Source organism: Neoarius graeffei, chromosome 3 (genome assembly GCF_027579695.1).
Source record: "Neoarius graeffei isolate fNeoGra1 chromosome 3, fNeoGra1.pri, whole genome shotgun sequence".
NCBI lineage: Eukaryota > Metazoa > Chordata > Actinopteri > Siluriformes > Ariidae > Neoarius > Neoarius graeffei.
The window spans coordinates 24,736,620-24,757,271 of record NC_083571.1 but is presented as its reverse complement, the minus strand read 5'-3'; the positions used below and the strand labels follow the sequence as shown (position 1 = coordinate 24,757,271).

At 44.9% G+C, this 20,652-nt stretch overlaps 5 non-coding genes and 1 pseudogene across 5 annotated transcripts; 3 read left to right on the top strand and 3 right to left on the bottom strand.

Annotated features, from left to right (window-relative positions):
- The first annotated feature begins 9,126 nt into the window (after positions 1–9,126).
- On the top strand, positions 9,127–11,167 carry LOC132882522 (kelch-like protein 10; annotated as a pseudogene).
- Positions 11,168–11,888: 721 nt separating this feature from the next.
- On the top strand, positions 11,889–11,960 carry trnaq-cug (transfer RNA glutamine (anticodon CUG)). Its single transcript has one exon. It is a non-coding gene; the product is annotated as a tRNA-Gln (tRNA).
- A 1,350-nt stretch (positions 11,961–13,310) lies between these two features.
- Positions 13,311–13,384, bottom strand: trnai-aau (transfer RNA isoleucine (anticodon AAU)). Its single transcript has one exon. It is a non-coding gene; the product is annotated as a tRNA-Ile (tRNA).
- Positions 13,385–16,030: 2,646 nt separating this feature from the next.
- On the bottom strand, positions 16,031–16,104 carry trnai-aau (transfer RNA isoleucine (anticodon AAU)). Its single transcript has one exon. It is a non-coding gene; the product is annotated as a tRNA-Ile (tRNA).
- Positions 16,105–18,750: 2,646 nt separating this feature from the next.
- trnai-aau (transfer RNA isoleucine (anticodon AAU)) lies at positions 18,751–18,824 on the bottom strand. Its single transcript has one exon. It is a non-coding gene; the product is annotated as a tRNA-Ile (tRNA).
- A 1,231-nt stretch (positions 18,825–20,055) lies between these two features.
- On the top strand, positions 20,056–20,127 carry trnaq-cug (transfer RNA glutamine (anticodon CUG)). Its single transcript has one exon. It is a non-coding gene; the product is annotated as a tRNA-Gln (tRNA).
- Positions 20,128–20,652: the final 525 nt, after the last annotated feature.

Genomic DNA, 20,652 nt, shown 5'->3' with positions numbered 1-20,652 from the left:
CCAGAAAGACAATATGATGGGGCCATGACATCATTTGTCTTACCTTACTGTGCAAGGCGCGTTGTTAGGAGAGGAGAATAGCATGTGAGAGCTCACAAGTCCAGACATTCCGTGGTGGCTTGGCCAAGCCATTTATGCCGCTGTTGCGGGTGATTCTGTTGCTCTGGTGCAGGCCTCACGGCTCATCTGCGTTTCTGTGCATCCTAATGAAGCAGTCATCATTGCTAGCAATGGACAGCCAACATGGGTGGGACCATAGTTACCAGTGATTGGCTGTGGCTGGGACCATGGTTACTAGTGTTTGGCTGTGGGTAGGACCATGGTTACTAGTGATTGGCTGTGGGTGGGACCATGGTGAACAGTGACTGGCTGTGGGTGGGACCATGGTTATTGTCATCGTTGTCGGCTGTGCATCGCTAGCGATGATGACTGCTTCATTAGGATGCACAGAAACACAGATGGGCCGCGAGAAGCCCGCACCAGTGCACACCAGACTTATTCTCCTTTCCTAATGAAGCACCTTGCACAGTAAGATAAGACTAACAATGTCGTGCCCCCATTGTGTTGACTCTCTGGACCTCCAGACCTGATGCCAAGTGGTGCATAAAAGTGCCACAGACCTGATGAGTATGGAAGTTGTCCCACAGTGACAACTGACTTGCCGAGTGATGCCATCCATTGGCCATTTGAGTGGCTCTTCTGCATGCCATCTGGTGGTATGCCATTGACCCTGTTGGGTTCATCTGCCACATTGCACCAAAAAGTGCACTGCTGCCAGTGCCGTATTGGTGATGTACTATTTAACCCATAGCTGGAACCCAGACAGGTGCTACCACTCATAGCAAATAGCAAACCTGGAAGCAATGGTGATTAAGGGGTTGTGGCAGTGGGGGCGTGGTCAAGCGCCGGTCTGTGACAGGAGGGCGGAGTCAGGGAAGGTAAGTGGCAGAATCACTACACCTGACGGCAATTAACCTGTGTTTGTGTGTGTCTTCCCAGTGACCGTGCCCTATTTAAGGAGGGAGATCGAGAGCAGAGGAGATCATCCCTGGACGAGACGCTAGTGTGTGTCTCGGTGTGTTTGGAATCTGTCTATTGTCAGACTGAAAAGTGCGGCAATAAAGCCTCTGTGTGCACCTGATCTCTGTCCTGCCGTCCTCTGTGCTCCGCCCACACGTAGCGAACCGTTACAGTGGTGCCGAAACCCGGGATCCAGAGTGGAGCACCCACCGATCAGCCCCATGGAGTCCTCCCCGTTCGCCGACCTGGTCCACACCCTCGCCACGGCCCAGCAAAGCCAGCACCAGGCGCTCGTCACCCTCCGGAAGGAACAAGAGCGGCGCTTTGAAGCCCTGGTGCTGGCCCAGCAGGAAGACCGCGAGGCATTCTGGCACCTCCTCGCGTCGGCGGGGTCCACCAGCGCTCCGGCCGCGGGCCCGTCTCCCCTCACCATCACCAAGATGGGCCCGCAGGACGACCCCGAGACATTCATCACGCTATTTGAACAGGTCGCAGAAGCCTCGGGGTGGCCGATGGAGCAGCGCGCGGTGCGCCTCCTCCCCCTCCTAACGGGAGAGGCACAGCTGGCCGCGCTACAGCTCCCCGCCGACCGCCGGCTGGCCTGCGCGGACCTCCGCCGGGCCATCCTCCAGCGCGTGGGGCGCACTCCCAAGCAACAGCGCTTCCGCGCTCTGCGCTTGGAGGAAGTCGGCCGGCCGTTCGCGTTCGGCCAGCAGCTCCGGGACGCCTGCTGGTGGTGGCTGAGGGCTGAAGACCGTGATGCCGAGGGGATCATCGACCAGGTGGTGCTGGAACAGTTCGTTGCTCGCTTACCCGCAGGAACCGCGGAGTGGGTCCAGTGCCACTGCCCGGCGTCGCTGGATCAGGCAGTGGAGCTGGCGGAGGATCATTTGGCGGCTGTTCCGGGAGCAGGACAGCAGATGGCGTCTACTCTTCTCTCCTCTTCTCTCTCTCTCTCTCTCTCTCTCTCTCTCCCCTTCCTTCTGTGTCCCGTCCTCGCCCCATTGAGCGCGAGCTGTAATTGTACCCCAAGCTGTAATTATTTTGTCATGAAGTAGCCCGTCGCATACAGAAACAACTGCACATAAGTATTATATTTTTTGCTAGACCATTTTCAGATTTAGGAAAACAAAAATTTCTTTTTCTATTTTGTTCAACTAGAGATTCCTGGCAAAGTCAAAAAGCCTTGATGTAATAAATTAACATTAAGTGGTTGTTTTACACCTTTAAAAACTAAAACGGGTCAGTGGCGACCCGAACACAAGAGGAGGGTTAAATCTCAGACTTTTATAATAATGTGTTCCACATGCGCAAAAAAGTGCTCTTTTTTCCCCCCAGAGCACTTGCTCCCCAAAATGTCTGTGCACGCCACTGCTTATTTGGTCCTGTTCCTTTGGGTCATGAAAAGGAAGGAGTTCCTGGTATCTTAAAAAGAGCACAATGTGTACAAGACTGATTAGAATGCAGTGAGAGACAGATTTGTTTTGTGATCATGACCATTAAACTTAAAAATATGTAGTCATTATGTGAAAACCCTTGCCTGTCTAGAAAGTAGAGGACATCTTCAACCCCACACTCAGCCCTCAGCTGCACATCAATAAATCTCGCATGCTTCAGGAGAGCATCTTCCAACAGGAGTTTATCCATGGCATACTCCACAGCTCTGACCAGAAAGGCCAGTGCTGCCTGCTGGAACAATACAAACTTAATCTTTCACAAACGGGTCTTTCATAACTAATGACAAATTTAAAAAAAAACTTCACTCTTACTGGTATTCACATGCTGCTTTAAAGGTCTGATGACATGTTTTTGACATCTTTGGCGATGTTTTATAACATAAAAAGTAATTCCCGATGATCCATATATTAATTCACGAAGGCGCCTATTTTACAAGTTATGATAAAAAAAACGCGGCTATTTGGGCAAATTTGACAGGGCTGCAGCACCCAGGAGACGAATGAGGAGGAGGGGCTATATGACGTCAGCGAAAGAATCTTCCTCCTCACTTACCAGTTTGTTGTTGATGCGACAGGTGTTCAGTTTATCATTATTAGTATTATTATTATGCATTATAAATTTTATATATATATATATATATATATATATATATTAGTGCTGTCAAGCGATTAAAATATTTAATTGCGATTAATGTCGCGACTGTCGTAGTTAACTCGCGATTAATCGCAATTTAATCGCACATTTTTGTCACATGAAAAGCCATTGTAATTCTCTTATCAGCATAAAAAAGTGAATGGGCTTACTCACCGTTCGAACTACGGGGGTACTCGGGGGATCCGAGATCCCCTGAAACAGACATGAGATCCCTTGAAAACATGATTTGGGAAATGTTGGGGGGTCTCTAAAATATTGGCAAAATGATGTTTATTGACATAGCAATCATGTGTAACGGGAAGCATTTGCATATCCGAAGTGAGCGCGCGATGGAGAGCCGCGCTCTGAGACAAGCGCAAGCACCCCCCCAAGGGAAAATAAGGGACCCCCCCGAAAATATCGGCATAGTTCAAACACTGGTTGTACCAATGTTTTTTTTTTTTTATTGCAGAGCATAACACGTCACAGCCACTGCAAAGTGGGGCTGGAGCCGCCGATGGGAAAACGAAACCAGCCGAGCACCATGGCTCTTCGGGGGAGGGCAGAGGACTCTGGCTGTGCGGGGCCTGGCATCATGTCACAGAGCGTTAATCTCGCGATAAAAAAATTATCGCCGTTAAAATTGAGTCAAGTTAACGCGTTAATAACGCGACATTTTTGACAGCACTAATATATATATATATATATATATATATATATATATATATATATAGTTATTATGCCTTCGCGTTGTGTTGCCGGCTTTTGCTCCAAAACCCACAAGGATGGAGTAAGTTTATTCAAGTTTCCCAGAGATCCCGAGCTGCATGCGAAGTGGGTGAAGCAAGTCAGGCGCACTCGTGACAAGTGGGAGCCCTCACCAACATCTCTCCTGTGCTCTGAACACTTCGATTTGGATTGTTTTGACACCCTTCCCAGCTTAAAAGAATCTCTTGGGTGTGCAGTTCAGCACAAACGTGTGTTGCTACCATCAGCAGTGCCTACAGTATTCCGGAGGGGGTCTACTAGTAGCTACGCCGGATCCAGCAGTCGCCTGGGACAAGGCGACTCCTCCAAAGACAGTCCTCCTGTCAGAACATGTGTTGAGAAACGACAAGATAAAGGTACGTAGAGCTATAGAGTGCTCCGACATGATGCTAAAAATAGTAACACTGCAGTCTGCGTGGCCATCTTGGAAGTGACTCGCTCCAGAGCGCTCATAGAGTACACATCATAGAGTACACATTCATGATAATCATAAATGTAATCATAAAGTCGGCGTGATATCAGTCATGTATTTGCTTGTGAAAGCTTGCGGCTTTCATGTAACTGCCGCCTAGCAACGAGAGGCAAAGGGTAAAGAGGGTAGGCTATCATAGATTCTATTCGGAAGAGATCAACACATGATTGCTTAAAAATTAGGTATTTTAACAATTTGCATCTGTTTTGTGATTATCGTGACACTTGTGTGTTATATAGAACTGTATGTCTTATCAGCACATCGAGGATCTTCCACCGGAGGCTTTAGCAAGTACTCGTAGCAACACTACACTTTACCCTTTGCCATGCGTTGTTAGGGAACGGTAGAAAGTACCCCGATGACCGACTTCAAGAATATGTAGAAAAAATTTAGAAATTATACTTTCCAAAAGTCATTTGAGCTTAGTGTATTGCATTTCCATTTATATTGTAGGTTCTTGCTGATGTTTTTGCGGAGTATGACGCAGCTGCTGAATGAGAAGCTGCAGAGTTTGTATGTACTAGTTGTGAACATTCACATTATTATCAATCTCATTTATTTAAAATCAGATAAAATCATGCCATCATGATCACTGCTTAAAGTACCAGTATTTGGTTGTTCTTTTGTTCAGAACTGTGATGCCAGCTGCCAAGTAGACCGGCGTTTTCATGCGCCATTTCCATTGAGTAGAACAGCCAGTGAACCGCAGCGTGTTCTTCCGCTGACGTCACAGCATGGCCGCGAGCCACGGACCCAGTTTTCTTGCGCTGTGCAATTAAAAGTTGGATATTCGCATAACAACAGCTTCTTTTCACGTAATTATAACAGAAATCTAACATGTTTGCCATGTTGTATAGTTTATTTAAGAAATTGCATAGAGTCATGTTCGTGTCATCAGCACTTTAAACACACGTTAGTGTCACTGTTATTATTACTGACCAGCGTCTGTTATTGCCTGTGAACAAGTGGAGCTGTTATCGACCCAGATACAATAGTGCTTCTGATTGACTATTGTGTAGCCCCGCCCTTTTCCTTTATTTGATTGGCTGGTAAGTGGCAGGCTCGACTCATGGGAGACGTGCTTGTTTCCTGCCATTTCCATAGCGATAGCGGCGCGCCAGAGAAATTTATATTATAATTTTTTTTCAACATGAGAAATACAATGTGTGGCGGGAGTGCGTGACAAAAGACCGAAAAGCGTGACTGTCACGCTCAATGCGTGAGACTTGAGAGCCCTGCTCTTAGTAATCCGTGACATCAGCACTGGTGTGCACATAATCTGGGATCTGACACAAGCCCAATTATCTAATACAAAGACCATCACCTCTATGCTTTAGTGTGAGGTAGGAGAAAAAAGAAAAAAAAACATAGGTTAGCCATGTTATATAAACAGCAATGTAGCCTAAAACTAAAACAGATCTGAGTTCTTGAGACATCCATAAGGCTAGCCTATAGATAGTGATTAAAAAAAGTGATAAAATTCTCCCATTATATATAAAAAAAAAGGGGGTCAAGCATAATTGCCGATAGAATTAGCACTTTCCTCGAAAACATGGTATAAGGTATCATAAAGCTCAGAAAACACTGTTTGTAGGTTTAACTCAAAGGAGAGGAAAAAATGACGCCAAGACCTGCTGTTACGGCCAGTTAAAGGACGATGATGGCAACATGGCTTGGCTAGCATGAAAACAATACCAACATAGGTCCTAGCATGAAACAATCCAAACAGTCTAGTGGACTAATGTTACCTGTATCAATAGTTTCAGATAAGGAGTCGAGGACCTGACGTGCCTCCTCCGGTGTTTGCAAAAAGGAAGTCTCACCATTAAAAGTCACTTTCAAAGTTGCTGGATACTGAAGAAAGGTCTGAACTCCCTTATCCCTCAGCTCCTTCCTCACTGCAGTAAACGAGCTTCGTTTCTTGGCAGTAGTGGGAGAGTAGTCAGGAAAAAAGCTGAGGATCACTCCGTCGTCCAGACGAATCGGCCCATGTTTCCTAACTTCACGTAGTATGACATCTCGGTCGTTGAAACGGAGAAGCTTGAAAATGACGACTCGGGGTCTCTTGTTAGCGGCACTGACGTAAATGCGATGAGCTCTTTCTGTTTCAGTCTCTCTGTCCACCAGCATTGGTAGCCAAATAGGTAGAGATCTTTTGAGAAAGCCTACTGCATCATCCTTCTCCATACCTTTGGGGAGCCCAAGCAGATGGAGGTTATTACGTCTGCTACGGTCTTGTAGTTCAACTAGCTGTTGTTCGACAGTGTCCAAACGACGGGCATGGCCATTCAGGATTTTCTTTTGTTCTCTCTGTTCCCCTGATATCGATTCAATTTTCAAACACGCAGTAGCCATATGAGAGGATAGTTCGCTTCTCATCGTTGCCATTTCAGACTTCAGTACGCACTCAAGTCTTGCCAGAGTGTCCGCCATTTTAACATTAGCTGTAGCTCCAGTATCAGAACTTTCCGTTAACTTTTTCCTTCTTTTGCTTTGAGGATGAGGGCATTAAAGTCAGCTGTTTACGCACCGTAGACATTTAGAAAAGTAAACCGGCAAAAATAAATCAACACAATCGATATAAATGAGGTTAAACTTTGAAAAAAGGTGGCTTTGTGTCAGGAGCTCCCTCAGTGAGCGTGCAACTCCATAGATGCGTCACGTGATCTCTCTGAAAATGGGATCTTGAAATTGCTTAGGTTTAGTGTACATGTTGTAGTAGTAATTAGACAAGGGTCATTTCTTGCTCAGTTTTTAAGATTTCTGCATGAAACTTGGTGTGCATATAGGTAGTGACTATCTGTACTCTCCATATCATGCATGACGACAACTGATGTCATGACGTCATTTTATGACATCATAAATTTTTCAGGAATGGCTATGAATGGGACCACCTGGCACAGTACCAGGACAAGCTAGACAAAATTCTTTCATGCCATCTTCCATGGCCCTTATACCTTAATACTTTTTTTCACTCATTTGACCTCTGACCTTGACCCTTTGCCAGAATTAGGTCAAAGGTCACTTATATGTTAAATCGCTACTCCTTCATTTTTTCATGAATTTTCACCAAATTGGGTACGGAGACCCTATTTGCAGGGCTTCAAAATATTTTGCATCAGTTAAGCGACTTGACCTATTTTGACTGAGTTACATGACCTTGAACTTCTCAACTAGAATAGAAGAGAATGCCTTTATTGTCATTATACACATGTACAATGAGATTAAAGCATCTCCAATAACAGTGCAAACAGGGTGTAGAGAGAGAGAGAGGAAAAAAAATTAGGTGACTCTAGCAAAAAGTCAAAGTTTTGTCTATTTAGAAGAAGAACAATAACAACTTTATTCATCACACACTTGTGAAATTCTTCTCTGCATTTAACCCATCTGAACACACACTGCACACACGTGTGAGTAATGAGCACACACATATCCAGAGCAGTGGCAGCCATGCTAACAGCGCCCGGGGAGGAGTTCGGTGCCTCACTCAAGGGCACCTCAGCCCAAGGCCATCCCATATTAACCTAACTGCATGTCTTTGAACTGTGAGGGAAACCAGAGCACCTGGAGGAAACCCACACAGACACGGGGAGAACATGCAAACTTCACACAGAACGGCCCCCACCGGCCGCTGGGCTCAAACCCAGAACCGTCTTGCTGTGAGGCGACCGTGCTAACCATTTACACCACTGTGCCGCCATTTTTCATGGTCTTTGAGTTAGTCTTGCTCCTTTGCCATAGAAAAACATGTTTTAATGACTATTTATAGTTTTGACCTATTGACCTAGGTCAATATTATGTCATGTATTTTCAATGGCCTATATCTCAAAAACGGCACAAGGTAAGGCCATAGTTACTATTAACCATGAACAGGAAGTCATATATGGGCTTTCATTTGGGAGCATTGGTTTTGCCCTGGAGTGACCTTGACAGGTCAGATTAATGATCTGCATATTTTAAATGGCCTGTATCAAGAAATTGGTGAAAGATAGGAACTTAGTTAATATTATTCTCATCTCATTATCTCTAGCCGCTTTATCCTTCTACAGGGTCGCAGGCAAGCTGGAGCCTATCCCAGCTGACTACGGGCGCAAGGTGGGGTACACCCTGGACAAGTCGCCAGGTCATCACAGGGCTGACACATAGACACAGACAACCATTCACATTCACACCTACGGTCAATTTAGAGTCACCAGTTAACCTAACCTGCATGTCTTTGGACTGTGGGGGAAACCAGAGCACCCAGAGGAAACCCATGCGGACATGGGGAGAACATGCAAACTCCACACAGAAAGACCCTCGCCGGCCATGGGGCTTGAACCCGGACCTTCTTGCTGTGAGGCGACAGTGCTAACCACTACACCACCGTGCCACCGTATGTGATCATATACAGATGATAATGTATTATGGAAAGTTGATATTTACCTGAATAAAGAAACATCAATCAATCAAATAAATAAATAACTATTTCCTCAACAATATTTCATAATTTTAACATATAATTAATTGCATTTGGACATTTCACCCTGGAGCTGGCATTTTTCAGGGAAGTAAAATGTTCTTTACAGTGAACATGTACACATTTTGGACACAGGCTTTAAAAGCTGTTTTTACAAACCCCCTTTACAGAGATTTATCCTGAATTACAGAGTTTCTCTCACATACACTCCATATTGTATTCATACATATTTAAGGAATTAGAACTGTTTGTGTTTAAAAACAGTTTGGGTTTAAAAACTCATTTGTACCATCAGCACAAACACACTGAACTGAATATGAGTAAGCAGGAAGAAGAGAAATAAATGGCAAGGACGCGAGGACAACAGGCTACAATGTCATCGATGAACTGTGGTTCGAGAAGAAGCTCTGTGATGTACTCATCAAAGTTGATGGTGCTGAGTTCCACGCGCACGAGATCATCCTGTGTTGCTGCAGCTCATACTTCACGACTTTGTTCACTAACAGCTGCTACCCTCCAGATAAGTACAGTGTCCCTGACATTTCCTCTAAGATGATGGAGCTGATCATGGAGTATGTGTATAGATATCGTGTTAACATCACGGAGGAAAATGTGCATGAGCTGCTGATCACTGCTGATTACCTGGCAGTGAGCAGCCTGGTGAATGAGCGCTGCGCATTCCTGAAGGCTTAGCTGTGTTTGGAGAACTGCATTGGCATCTGCTGTCTTCCTCACTTTGATATCTGTGAGATGTTGAAGCAGTAGGCCTTCCAGTTTATCTTATGGCCCTGTCACACTATAGCGTTTTGTTCGACGTTTGGTTGCGTTTTTAAAAATTTGAGAAACGCCGGGGAACGTCGACGTTCTTCAAATTAAGTTTCTAGGTCAACGATGTCTTGTAACGCTCAGCCAACGTTCCCTCAGTGTCAGGCGACGTTTGTGGTCCAAAATAGCAGCAAAACCTAGCGTTCTCATAGCGTCCACAGCGCTTTGATAGCGTTATCATAGCGTTTGGGTAGCGTCTGCCTTGCGTCCAGGTAATGTTCTGGACGTTACACAGACGCTGGAAAAATTCAGAACGCTGACAGACGTTAGAAAGATGTTGAAAGAACGTTACATGAGCGTTAAGAACGCTCGGCGAACGCTGACGAACGCTGAAAAACGTTGGCGACACGCTGGACAGACGTTCGATGGACGTTACACAGGCGTTAGGCAAGCGTTACCCAAGCGCTAGGCACGCGCTGGACACTCGACCCTGATGGGCCGGCGTCCGCCTAGCGTCCAGGGAACGTCCTGACTTTCGAGTAACGTTCGAGTAACGCCCGCAAACTTTCGTGTAACGTTCCTCTAATGTGTAAGTAGCGTTTTGATAGAACGTCCTGAATTTTTGTGCACACCCAAAACTATTTTTCACCCTCAGCGTTCGCCGACGTCCCTCGACGTTCCCCAACGTTTGCCGACGCTCGTCTAACTTTCTTGTAACTTTTTTCTAACGTTCTCGACGTTCCTCTGCGTTTCGCAACACGTTACTCGAACGCTGGTGAGAACGTCGTAGTGTGACAGGGCACTTACACAACTTTGAGAAGATAGTGCACGTCTTTGAGGAGCTCCTGGACCTGACGGTTGAGCAGCTTGGTGAGATAATTGAGAATGATGAGCTGAACGTGAAACAGGAGAACGTGGTGTTTGAGACCATCTTACAGTGGGTCAGACATGCACCGCAGAATCGGAACGCTCATATGGGCGTGTTACTGCCCAAGGTGCGTATGGAGCTACTGACGCACAGTTACTTTATGAAACATGTGAGGAGCAACGCTTTTGTAACAGATAATGCAGCATGTAAGCCGATCATCACCAGAGTTCTGAAGAACATCTATGGGCTCAACCTGAATGAATCTCTCAGTTCTGACTTCACGCAGCCTCGCCTGCCCAATGCCGTTCTTCTAGCCATTGGTGGCTGGAGCCATGACAGTCCCAACTATGCCATAGTAACGTATGATATGCAAGCAGATCTCTGGGTCAGTGTGATATGCCCTGATGAGAGCCCAAGAGCCTATCACGGGATGGTTTATCTGAATGACTTTGTGTACTGCATCAGAGGATTCGGTGGTGACAATTACTTAAACAGTGTGAGAAGGTTTGAGCCCATCACAAGAACCTGGGCTTAGGTGATTCTCATGCACTCTCGTCAGTGTTGTGTGTGTGTGTATGTGTGCACACTAGACGGTCGTATCTCTGCAATGGGAGGATTTGATGGCAACACAGTTGAGTGATATGAACCTGAGAATAATCAGTGGAGTATGATTGCACTGATGCACAAAACAAGTGTTCAGTGTGTGCGGCGAGTGTGTGTGTAGAAATAGACTACAGCAGACATTCCTGAACTTTTTGGGCAAATGACCCTAAAGTCTTCACCATCCTACATTTGTAATTAATATTTTGAACATTTTAAGAGCACAGTAAAATATGTAGCCTGTGTTTAACATCAATCACATGGACTGGGACGTTTGTCTATTTTTATAGCTGAACTCCACTAGTGTATCGTGGCAGGATAGTGAGAATGATTCAAATGACACATAGTCTATTAAATGAAATGTGGCTTCTAGTAACATTTAAAATATTGGCAGATGTGATAATCAATATTTCTAATATTAATTTATAAAATAAATGAATGAAACAAAAGAGGAGCTTCTCTTGCAATCCCATTTGTAAGTCAAGCTATCCCATGTGGGGACGTGACCCCTGGACTACAGTGTCTGTTAAAGGGGAACAGAGGGCAATATATAGAGTAAATATAACAATAAAACACACATTGATGAACCTTATTCAAGACTTACAAAAGTTTTTTGTTCTAAGGTTGGAAAGTTATAGTGTTTTGAAAGTAGCTTGAGCAAACTATTTCCGCAGTTTGAACAGCCCACCATGATATTAATTTTATCCAATCAGTTTACCGTAGAGCCTCATACATTCGTTGGTTTGTGTACACCTTTGGCCAAGTGGGTGCTAAATTTTTTGCCAGAGCGAGGTCAGTTATATGGCAGTAATTTGATGGTAAAAACAATCTTGCAGCTGTGTCTTGGTTCCATGGTGTAATGGTTAGCACTCTGGACTCTGAATCCAGTGGTCTGAGTTCAACTCTCAGTGGAACCTCTGAAGCTGCTCTTTGCACCTCTTTAAATAATGTATTTCACCTGAAGGCTGCTTTTGAGCAAGCTTGCATATCCCAAACCCTTTGTTTCCATCAACATGGAACAAGTTCTCTTCAAGATAGGTATGTTCCACTTCTGCAATTTTGGATCTGAGGTTTATTCCAGTACCATCACAGCTTCAATGATATAGGGCACTATAGGTCTGGATTTGGGTGCAACATGGTGGCTCGGGGAGCATTAGAACAGTTGGCGGTGGCACAGTCGTGTAGTGGTTAACGCTGTCGCCTCACAGCCAGCATGTTCTGGGTTTGAGCCCAGTGGCTGATGGGGGCCTTTCTGTGTGGAGTATGCATGTTCTTCCTGTGCCTGTGTGGGTTTCCTCTGGGTGCTCTGTTTTCCCCTGAAGACATGCAGGTTAGGTTAATTGGTGGGTCTAAATTGACTGTAGGTGTGAATGGTTGTTTGTCTTTATGTGTTAGCCCTGTGATGATCTGGTGACTTGTCCAGGGTGTGCCCTGCCTCTCGCCCATAGTCAGCTGGAAAAGGCCCCACCTTGCTCGCGACCCTGTACAAGATAAGTGGTTACAGATAATGGATGGATGGATGGATGGATGGAAAGCATAATTGGCTGTGCCCCTAGAACCAAATCAGAGTGATAACTGCCCATCAATGTTTAACTCACTTGGTCTGCTCACATGGTGTGATGGACCATCCATTGTACCCTCTGTTGCCAGATTGGATTGTGTGGGTTGGGCTGTGAACGAGCTCAAGTTCTGATCAGATCCTGTGCACTTTAAATGAAAAACACCTGAGTCAGTCCGCTCAGAATGAAATAGTGGTCAACTGGTGAATTCTCACTATGGACTTTCTGGAAAAGCAGTTAGCTAATGACTCTATTATTTAGTGGTGAATAAGAGAAGAGAAAATACAAAGAAAAAGACCATCTATCTGTCTATCATACCCTAACAATGGCTACTACCTTCCTGGATCCTTCGGTAATTGCTATGTTTTGGAGTGGTTTTGAGTGATTCAAGCAACTAAAGATACCTTTTAGAGTTTATGAAATTAAAGTTACTTTCAAAATGAAGCACAATTAGATGAATTGAAAAAGGAGCACTGATTTTTACGAGATTCATTAGTGCTTCTCTTTGAGGCAATCTCATGCGTGTATTTGAATTTCCTGCGTCCTGCAATCAGTTGAGTTACTGTATTTCAATGGCACATCCAGATACAAGGAATCGATTGACATTTTGCAAAACAACCAGAGAAGCTCTTGTTTTGCAGAACATTTCCCTCAACAGAAAAAGGCTTCCCCTGTCCTGACAACAACAGGACCTGTGAAGGAGAGAACTGGCCAGTACAGGGATTGAACCTGTGACCTTGGTGTTATTAGCACCACACTCTAACCAACTGAGCTAACTGGCCAAAGAAAAAAAATGTCATGGCTGCTGAGGTGCTTCACTAAATAGTGACGAGGCATTGACTGCCTTGAACAGATGTCTTTTCTCTTGATTATTGTTTTGAAGCCCACAGTTCGACCCACTCACATACAGTATTTACACAGGGGGATGAAAATCCCGACATCCAGTCTCAAAAACGTATTCTATCTACTGAGCAAAGTCAGCATGGATAGCTTTAACAATGTGAAAGAAGGATGCACACCTACTTCCCTTCTTCAACATGGTGGTCCAAAAGCCACCATGTGCTCTGAAGAACCACTTCTCACCAACCTCGACCCAATTGCTCACACTGAACAATAAAGCAACATCTGCTTCCTGAAACATGTGTCAAAAGAAGGAGAAGCAGGCCAAGGATCCCATGTCAGGAAATTAGGTAGTTTTAAAAGACTGATCGATAATGAGGGCATTCTTCATGTTCCTCTTCCAAACGTCTTTGTACCTCAGTTTCTGTCCTCCTTGTTTCTGTCAGCCTCTTTCCTAGGCTCAGTTCTCCATAGAAAACGGCTTCGGGTAGTCGCGTGTCAAGCGTGCGCCAGACGTGTCCACCCCAACGAAGTTGGGAGGCTGTGATAAGTGTTTCCACGCTTACTGTTTTGGCTCGCCTGAGGACTTCTACATCGGGGACCTTGTCCTGCCATCTTATTTTGAGGATTTGATGCAGGTATCGCAGTTGTAGCCTGGTCAGATACTTGAAGTGTTTACCGTAGAGCCTCATACATTCGTTGGCGTAAAGCAGAGGTGATAAGACTGCGGCGTTGTATACTTTCAACTTGCTGGTTCTCTTGATGTCATGGCGAGACCATAGTTGCTTTTGTAAAGCACCGAAGGCTTTGGTGGCAGCTTGAATCTGGCGGTCTACCTCCAAGTCTGATGAGTTGATGTTGTGCATCTGCTTAATGCCTATAATGTAATATAATGGAATGTGATCTCAAAAACAAATTTCTGCTTGCTGCATACATTTCACAAGGGCCAAAGGCTGTATCCGACTGCATGGAAGAAGCCATGAGTTAAACCCTGTAGGGCATGCTGAAATAGCTCAGTAGGGAGAGCGTAAGACTGAAGGTCCCTGATTCATTCCCGGGTATCGGGATTGGTGGTTTGTGTACACCTTTGGCCAAGTGGGTGCTAAATTTTTTGCCAGAGCGAGGTCAGTTATATGGCAGTAATTTGATGGTAAAAACAATCTTGCAGCTGCGTCTTGGTTCCATGGTGTAATGGTTAGCACTCTGAATCTAGTGGTCTGAGTTCAACTCTCAGTGGAACCTCTGAAGCTGCTCTTTGCACCTCTTTAAATAATGTATTTCACCTGAAGGCTGCTTTTGAGCAAGCTTGCATATCCCAAACCCTTTGTTTCCATCAACATGGAACAAGTTCTCTTCAAGATAGGTATGGTCCACTTCTGCAATTTTGGATCTGAGGTTTATTCCAGTACCATCACAGCTTCAATGATATTGGGCACTATAGGTCTGGATTTGGGTGCAACATGGTGGCTCGGGGAGCATTAGAACAGTTGGCGGTGGCACAGTCGTGTAGTGGTTAACGCTGTCGCCTCACAGCCAGCATGTTCTGGGTTTGAGCCCAGTGGCTGATGGGGGCCTTTCTGTGTGGAGGATGCATGTTCTTCCTGTGCCTGTGTGGGTTTCCTCTGGGTGCTCTGTTTTCCCCTGAAGACATGCAGGTTAGGTTAATTGGTGGGTCTAAATTGACTGTAGGTGTGAATGGTTGTTTGTCTTTATGTGTTAGCCCTGTGATGGTCTGGTGACTTGTCCAGGGTGTGCCCTGCCTCTCGCCCATAGTCAGCTGGAATAGGCCCCACCTTGCTTGCGACCCTGTACAAGATAAGTGGTTACAGATAATGGATGGATGGATGGATGGAGAGCATAATTGGCTGTGCCCCTAGAACCAAATCAGAGTGATAACTGCCCATCAATGTTTAACTCACTTGGTCTGCTCACATGGTGTGATGGACCATCCATTGTACCCTCTGTTGCCAGATTGGATTGTGTGGGTTGGGCTGTGAACGAGCTCAAGTTCTGATCAGATCCTGTGCACTTTAAATGAAAAACACCTGAGTCAGTCCGCTCAGAATGAAATAGTGGTCAACTGGTGAATTCTCACTATGGACTTTCTGGAAAATCAGTTAGCTAATGACTGTATTATTTAGTGGTGAATAAGAGAAGAGAAAATACAAAGAAAAAGACCATCTATCTGTCTATCATACCCTAACAATGGCTACTACCTTCCTGGATCGTTCGGTAATTGCTATGTTTTGGAGTGGTTTTGAGTGATTCAAGCAACTAAAGATACCTTTTAGAGTTTATGAAATTAAAGTTACTTTCAAAATGAAGCACAATTAGATGAATTGAAAAAGGAGCACTGATTTTTACGAGATTCATTAGTGCTTCTCTTTGAGGCAATCTCATGCGTGTATTTGAATTTCCTGCGTCCTGCAATCAGTTGAGTTACTGTATTTCAACGGCACATCCAGATACAAGGAATCGATTGACATTTTGCAAAACAACCAGAGAAGCTCTTGTTTTGCAGAACATTTCCCTCAACAGAAAAAGGCTTCCCCTGTCCTGACAACAACAGGACCTGTAAAGGAGTGAACTGGCCAGTACAGGGATTGAACCTGTGACCTTGGTGTTATTAGCACCACACTCTAACCAACTGAGCTAACTGGCCGAAGAAAAGAAATGTCATGGCTGCTGAGGTGCTTCACTAAATAGTGACGAGGCAGTGACTGCCTTGAACAGATGTCTTTTCTCTTGATTATTGTTTTGAAGCCCACAGTTCGACCCACTCACATACAGTATTTACACAGGGGGATGAAAATCCCGACATCCAGTCTCAAAAACGTATTCTATCTACTGAGCAAAGTCAGCATGGATAGCTTTAACAATGTGAAAGAAGGATGCACACCTACTTCCCTTCTTCAACATGGTGGTCCAAAAGCCACCATGTGCTCTGAAGAACCACTTCTCACCAACCTCGACCCAATTGCTCACACTGAACAATAAAGCAACATCTGCTTCCTGAAACATGCGTCAAAAGAAGGAGAAGCAGGCCAAGGATCCCATGTCAGGAAATTAGGTAGTTTTAAAAGACTGATCGATAATGAGGGCATTCTTCATGTTCCTCTTCCAAACGTCTTTGTACCTCAGTTTCTGTCCTCCTTGTTTCTGTCAGCCTCTTTCCTAGGCTCAGTTCTCCGTAGAAAACGGCTTCGGGTAGTCGCGTGTCAAGCGTGCGCCAGACGTGTCCAGCCCAACGAAGTTGGGAGGCTGTGATAAGTGTTTCCACGCTTACTGTTTTGGCTCGCCTGAGGACTTCTACATCGGGGACCTTGTCCTGCCATCTTATTTTGAGGATTTGATGCAGGTATCGCAGTTGTAGCCTGGTCAGATACTTGAAGTGTTTACCGTAGAGCCTCATACATTCGTTGGCGTAAAGCAGAGGTGATAAGACTGCGGCGTTGTATACTTTCAACTTGCTGGTTCTCTTGATGTCATGGCGAGACCATAGTTGCTTTTGTAAAGCACCGAAGGCTTTGGTGGCAGCTTGAATCTGGCGGTCTACCTCCAAGTCTGATGAGTTGATGTTGTGCATCTGCTTAATGCCTATAATGTAATATAATGGAATGTGATCTCAAAAACAAATTTCTGCTTGCTGCATACATTTCACAAGGGCCAAAGGCTGTATCCGACTGCATGGAAGAAGCCATGAGTTAAACCCTGTAGGGCATGCTGAAATAGCTCAGTAGGGAGAGCGTAAGACTGAAGGTCCCTGATTCATTCCTGGGTATCGGGATTGGTGGTTTGTGTACACCTTTGGCCAAGTGGGTGCTAAATTTTTTGCCAGAGCGAGGTCAGTTATATGGCAGTAATTTGATGGTAAAAACAATCTTGCAGCTGCGTCTTGGTTCCATGGTGTAATGGTTAGCACTCTGAATCTAGTGGTCTGAGTTCAACTCTCAGTGGAACCTCTGAAGCTGCTCTTTGCACCTCTTTAAATAATGTATTTCACCTGAAGGCTGCTTTTGAGCAAGCTTGCATATCCCAAACTCTTTGTTTCTATCAACATGGAACAAGTTCTCTTCAAGATAGGTATGGTCCACTTCTGCAATTTTGGATCTGAGGTTTATTCCAGTACCATCACAGCTTCAATGATATTGGGCACTATAGGTCTGGATTTGGGTGCAACATGGTGGCTCGGGGAGCATTAGAACAGTTGGCGGTGGCACAGTCGTGTAGTGGTTAACGCTGTCGCCTCACAGCCAGCATGTTCTGGGTTTGAGCCCAGTGGCTGATGGGGGCCTTTCTGTGTGGAGGATGCATGTTCTTCCTGTGCCTGTGTGGGTTTCCTCTGGGTGCTCTGTTTTCCCCTGAAGACATGCAGGTTAGATTAATTGGTGGGTCTAAATTGACTGTAGGTGTGAATGGTTGTTTGTCTTTATGTGTTAGCCCTGTGATGATCTGGTGACTTGTCCAGGGTGTGCCCTGCCTCTCGCCCATAGTCAGCTGGAATAGGCCCCACCTTGCTTGCGACCCTGTACAAGATAAGTGGTTACAGATAATGGATGGATGGATGGATGGAAAGCATAATTGGCTGTGCCCCTAGAACCAAATCAGAGTGATAACTGCCCATCAATGTTTAACTCACTTGGTCTGCTCACATGGTGTGATGGACCATCCATTGTACCCTCTGTTGCCAGATTGGATTGTGTGGGTTGGGCTGTGAACGAGCTCAAGTTCTGATCAGATCCTGTGCACTTTAAATGAAAAACACCTGAGTCAGTCCGCTCAGAATGAAATAGTGGTCAACTGGTGAATTCTCACTATGGACTTTCTGGAAAAGCAGTTAGCTAATGACTGTATTATTTAGTGGTGAATAAGAGAAGAGAAAATACAAAGAAAAAGACCATCTATCTGTCTATCATACCCTAACAATGGCTACTACCTTCCTGGATCGTTCGGTAATTGCTATGTTTTGGAGTGGTTTTGAGTGATTCAAGCAACTAAAGATACCTTTTAGAGTTTATGAAATTAAAGTTACTTTCAAAATGAAGCACAATTAGATGAATTGAAAAAGGAGCACTGATTTTTACGAGATTCATTAGTGCTTCTCTTTGAGGCAATCTCATGCGTGTATTTGAATTTCCTGCGTCCTGCAATCAGTTGAGTTACTGTATTTCAATGGCACATCCAGATACAAGGAATCGATTGACATTTTGCAAAACAACCAGAGAAGCTCTTGTTTTGCAGAACATTTCCCTCAACAGAAAAAGGCTTCCCCTGTCCTGACAACAACAGGACCTGTAAAGGAAAGAACTGGCCAGTACAGGGATTGAACCTGTGACCTTGGTGTTATTAGCACCACACTCTAACCAACTGAGCTAACTGGCCAAAAAAAAAAAATGTCATGGCTGCTGAGGTGCTTCACTAAATAGTGACGAGGCAGTGACTTTGCCTTGAACAGATGTCTTTTCTCTTGATTATTGTTTTGAAGCCCACAGTTCGACCCACTCACATACAGTATTTACACAGGGGGATGAAAATCCCGACATCCAGTCTCAAAAAGGTATTCTATCTACTGAGCAAAGTCAGCATGGATAGCTTTAACAATGTGAAAGAAGGATGCACACCTACTTCCCTTCTTCAACATGGTGGTCCAAAAGCCACCATGTGCTCTGAAGAACCACTTCTCACCAACCTCGACCCAATTGCTCACACTGAACAATAAAGCAACATCTGCTTCCTGAAACATGCGTCAAAAGAAGGAGAAGCAGGCCAAGGATCCCATGTCAGGAAATTAGGTAGTTTTAAAAGACTGATCGATAATGAGGGCATTCTTCATGTTCCTCTTCCAAACGTCTTTGTACCTCAGTTTTTGTCCTCCTTGTTTCTGTCAGCCTCTTTCCTAGGCTCAGTTCTCCATAGAAAACGGCTTCGGGTAGTCGCGTGTCAAGCGTGCGCCAGACGTGTCCAGCCCAACGAAGTTGGGAGGCTGTGATAAGTGCTTCCACGCTTACTGTTTTGGCTCACCTGAGGACTTCTACATCGGGGACCTTGTCCTGCCATCTTATTTTGAGGATTTGATGCAGGTATCGCAGTTGTAGCCTGGTCAGATACTTGAAGTGTTTACCGTAGAGCCTCATACATTCGTTGGCGTAAAGCAGAGGTGATAAGACTGCGGCGTTGTATACTTTCAACTTGCTGGTTCTCTTGATGTCATGGCGAGACCATAGTTGCTTTTGTAAAGCACCGAAGGCTTTGGTGGCAGCTTGAATCTGGCGGTCTACCTCCAAGTCTGATGAGTTGATGTTGTGCATCTGCTTAATGCCTATAATGTAATATAATGGAATGTGATCTCAAAAACAAATTTCTGCTTGCTGCATACATTTCACAAGGGCCAAAGGCTGTATCCGACTGCATGGAAGAAGCCATGAGTTAAACCCTGTAGGGCATGCTGAAATAGCTCAGTAGGGAGAGCGTAAGACTGAAGGTCCCTGATTCATTCCCGGGGATTGGTGGTTTGTGTACACCTTTGGCCAAGTGGGTGCTAAATTTTTTGCCAGAGCGAGGTCAGTTATATGGCAGTAATTTGATGGTAAAAACAATCTTGCAGCTGTGTCTTGGTTCCATGGTGTAATGGTTAGCACTCTGGACTCTGAATCCAGGGGTCTGAGTTCAACTCTCAGTGGAACCTCTGAAGCTGCTCTTTGCCCCTCTTTAAATAATGTATTTCACCTGAAGGCTGCTTTTGAGGAAGCTTGCATATCCCAAACCCTTTGTTTCCTTCAACATGGAACAAGTTCTCTTCAAGATACCGTATATATACATATTTTTTAACTTTGTCTCTCGTAACCTAGCCTCCTTCATCTAACCATATTAGCCATGACCTATCCTTGGGGTAAAAAACGCCTGAAAAACGTAATGTTATTTGAGGAGTTGCATGATGACTGTCTATGTTCTCAACGTAGTGTCTACACGGGTTAAAGACTATTGTTTTTTGTTCCTAGATAATATTTAGGTGCCGTAATAACGTTCTATACGTGCAAGAATTGGTCTTATTAAAGCTTGTGGCTGTCTGACTTACTTAAAATGCTAACCGTTAGCACCCGACTAGCTGCTATTTTAGAACATCGAGTGATCAAATGGTAATGTGTAACCCATGTGTGTGTTATGAGTTCGTGGTGCATACATCCAAGGCACTACACAAACTTCAGGAAGT